Source organism: Ambystoma mexicanum, unplaced genomic scaffold (assembly GCF_040938575.1).
Source record: "Ambystoma mexicanum isolate Mex_15411 unplaced genomic scaffold, UKY_AmexF1_1 Mex_scaf10, whole genome shotgun sequence".
Lineage (NCBI taxonomy): Eukaryota > Metazoa > Chordata > Amphibia > Caudata > Ambystomatidae > Ambystoma > Ambystoma mexicanum.
The window spans coordinates 3,350,001-3,352,500 of NW_027182325.1; the positions used below are offsets into that span (position 1 = coordinate 3,350,001).

Sequence of the window (2,500 nt, forward strand, 5' to 3'; positions counted from 1 at the left end):
CATAGAATTAGCATACAGGTAGTGTGTTCATGGGTAATAAATCGACTTTCACATGTAATGCAGTACAGAGAATATTGAGTCCTTCAAGAGGCATGAAAGAAAACCATTATTGTGTTGATTGTTCTCTCCACCTCCCTGCAACAGACACAGGATGGATGAATTAAAGTTATCCTACCAGACATAGGAGTCCTGAATGGGCCCACCAGTCTTATATATCTCGCCTGATCGAGCCTGATCGAGCGATGAGCGTGGTATCATGTTGCAAGTGGCTGCATGGCTTAGCTTACTAAATGCAAATGCATAAGAGTAATATTCTTAGCATTCCTAGAGCCTACGGCCACACCACACTGAATGCACCCGATCTCGTCTGATCTCGGAAGTTAAGCAGTGTCAGGCCTAGTTAGTACCTGGATGGGAGACCGCCTGGGAATACCAGGTGCGGTAGGCTTTTTTGTGCTCCAAGTTCAGGAAGTGAGCCCTTTCTCAATTGCCTTTCAAAACTGCAAGGTCTAGCCGACTAGATGCTTAAAAGTACAAAACTCACTAGGCCCAGAGCCTACGGCCACACCACACTGAATGCGCCTGATCTCGTCTGATCTCAGAAGCTAAGCAGTGTCGGGCCTAGTTAGTACCTGGATGGGAGACTGCCTGGGAATACCAGGTGCTGTAGGCTTTTTTGTACTCCAAGTTCAGGAAGTGAGCCATTTCTCAATTGCCTTTCAAAACTGCAAGGTCTAGCCGACTAGATGCTTAAAAGTACAAAACTCACAAGGCCCAGAGCCTACGGCCACACCACACTGAATGTGCCTGATCTCGTCTGATCTCAGAAGCTAAGCAGTGTCGGGCCTAGTTAGTACCTGGATGGGAGACTGCTTGGGAATACCAGGTGCTGTAGGCTTTTTTGTACTCCAAGTTCAGGAAGTGAGCCATTTCTCAATTGCCTTTTAAAACTGCAAGGTCTAGCCGACTAGATGCTTAAAAGTACAAAACTCACTAGGCCCAGAGCCTACGGCCACACCACACTGAATGCGCCTGATCTCGTCTGATCTCAGAAGCTAAGCAGTGTCGGGCCTAGTTAGTACCTGGATGGAAGACCGCCTGGGAATACCAGGTGCTGTAGGCTTTTTTGTACTCCAAGTTCAGGAAGTGAGCCATTTCTCAATTGCCTTTCAAAACTGCAAGGTCTAGCCGACTAGATGCTTAAAAGTACAAAACTCACAAGAACCAGAGCCTACGGCCACACCACACTGAATGCGCCCGATCTCGTCTAATCTCGGAAGCTAAGCAGTGTCGTGCCTCGTTAGTACTTGGATGGGAGACCGCCTGGGAATACCAGGTGCTGTAGGCTTTTTTGTGCTCCAAGTTCAGGAAGTGAGCCATTTCTCAATTGCCTTTCAAAACTGCAAGGTCTAGCTGACTAGATGCTTAAAAGTACAAAACTCACAAGGCCCAGAGCCTACGGCCACACCACACTGATTGCGCCTGATCTAGTCTGATCTCGGAAGCTAAGCAGTGTCGGGCCTAGTTAGTACCTGGATGGGAGACCACCTGGGAATACCAGGTGCTGTAGGCATTTTTGTGCTCCAAGTTCAGGAAGTGAGCCATTTCACAATTGCCTTTCAAAACTGCAAGGTCTAGCCGACTAGATGCTTAAAAGTACAAAACTCACTAGGCCCAGAGCCTACGGCCACACCACACTGAATGCGCCCGATCTCGGAAGCTAAGCAGGGTCGGGCCTAGTTAGTACCTGGATGGGAGACTGCCTGGGAATACCAGGTGCTGTAGGCTTTTTTGTGCTCCAAGTTCAGGAAGTGAGCCATTTCACAATTGCCTTTCAAAACTGCAAGGTCTAGCCGACTAGATGCTTAAAAGTACAAAACTCACTAGGCCCAGAGCCTACGGCCACACCACACTGAATGCGCCCGATCTCGGAAGCTAAGCAGGGTCGGGCCTAGTTAGTACCTGGATGGGAGACCGCCTGGGAATACCAGGTGCTGTAGGCTTTTTTGTGCTCCAAGTTCAGGAAGTGAGCCCTTTCTCAATTGCCTTTTAAAACTGCAAGGTCTAGCCGACTAGATGCTTAAAAGTACAACACTCACTAGGCCCAGAGCCTACGGCCACACCACACTGAATGCGCCTGATCTCGTCTGATCTCAGAAGCTAAGCAGTGTCGGGCCTAGTTAGTACCTGGATGGGAGACCGCCTGGGAATACCAGGTGCTGTAGGCTTTTTTGTACTCCAAGTTCAGGAAGTGAGCCATTTCTCAATTGCCTTTCAAAACTGCAAGGTCTAGCCGACTAGATGCTTAAAAGTACAAAACTCACTAGGCCCAGAGCCTACGGCCACACCACACTGAATGCGCCCGATCTCGTCTGATCTCGGAAGCTAAGCAGTGTCGGGCCTAGTTAGTACCTGGATGGGAGACCACCTGGGAATACCAGGTGCTGTAGGCTTTTTTGTGCTCCAAGTTCAGGAAGTGAGCCAATTCACAATTGCCTTT

The 2,500-nt window shown here is 49.0% G+C and overlaps 7 non-coding genes and 3 pseudogenes across 7 annotated transcripts; all 10 read left to right on the forward strand.

Moving 5' to 3' along the window:
- Positions 1 to 329: 329 nt before the first annotated feature.
- Positions 330 to 448, forward strand: LOC138540402 (5S ribosomal RNA). The gene has a single exon (XR_011288451.1). It is a non-coding gene; the product is annotated as a 5S ribosomal RNA (ribosomal RNA).
- Positions 449 to 554: 106 nt separating this feature from the next.
- Positions 555 to 673, forward strand: LOC138551117 (5S ribosomal RNA). The gene has a single exon (XR_011294850.1). It is a non-coding gene; the product is annotated as a 5S ribosomal RNA (ribosomal RNA).
- Positions 674 to 779: 106 nt separating this feature from the next.
- Positions 780 to 898, forward strand: LOC138541045 (5S ribosomal RNA). Its single transcript, XR_011289063.1, has one exon. It is a non-coding gene; the product is annotated as a 5S ribosomal RNA (ribosomal RNA).
- Positions 899 to 1,004: 106 nt separating this feature from the next.
- LOC138551077 (5S ribosomal RNA) lies at positions 1,005 to 1,123 on the forward strand. The gene has a single exon (XR_011294812.1). It is a non-coding gene; the product is annotated as a 5S ribosomal RNA (ribosomal RNA).
- A 106-nt stretch (positions 1,124 to 1,229) lies between these two features.
- On the forward strand, positions 1,230 to 1,348 carry LOC138542537 (5S ribosomal RNA; annotated as a pseudogene).
- Positions 1,349 to 1,454: 106 nt separating this feature from the next.
- Positions 1,455 to 1,573, forward strand: LOC138542025 (5S ribosomal RNA). The gene has a single exon (XR_011290015.1). It is a non-coding gene; the product is annotated as a 5S ribosomal RNA (ribosomal RNA).
- Positions 1,574 to 1,679: 106 nt separating this feature from the next.
- Positions 1,680 to 1,788, forward strand: LOC138543678 (5S ribosomal RNA; annotated as a pseudogene).
- A 106-nt stretch (positions 1,789 to 1,894) lies between these two features.
- LOC138542861 (5S ribosomal RNA) lies at positions 1,895 to 2,003 on the forward strand (annotated as a pseudogene).
- Positions 2,004 to 2,109: 106 nt separating this feature from the next.
- LOC138544841 (5S ribosomal RNA) lies at positions 2,110 to 2,228 on the forward strand. The gene has a single exon (XR_011290751.1). It is a non-coding gene; the product is annotated as a 5S ribosomal RNA (ribosomal RNA).
- A 106-nt stretch (positions 2,229 to 2,334) lies between these two features.
- LOC138551153 (5S ribosomal RNA) lies at positions 2,335 to 2,453 on the forward strand. The gene has a single exon (XR_011294885.1). It is a non-coding gene; the product is annotated as a 5S ribosomal RNA (ribosomal RNA).
- Positions 2,454 to 2,500: the final 47 nt, after the last annotated feature.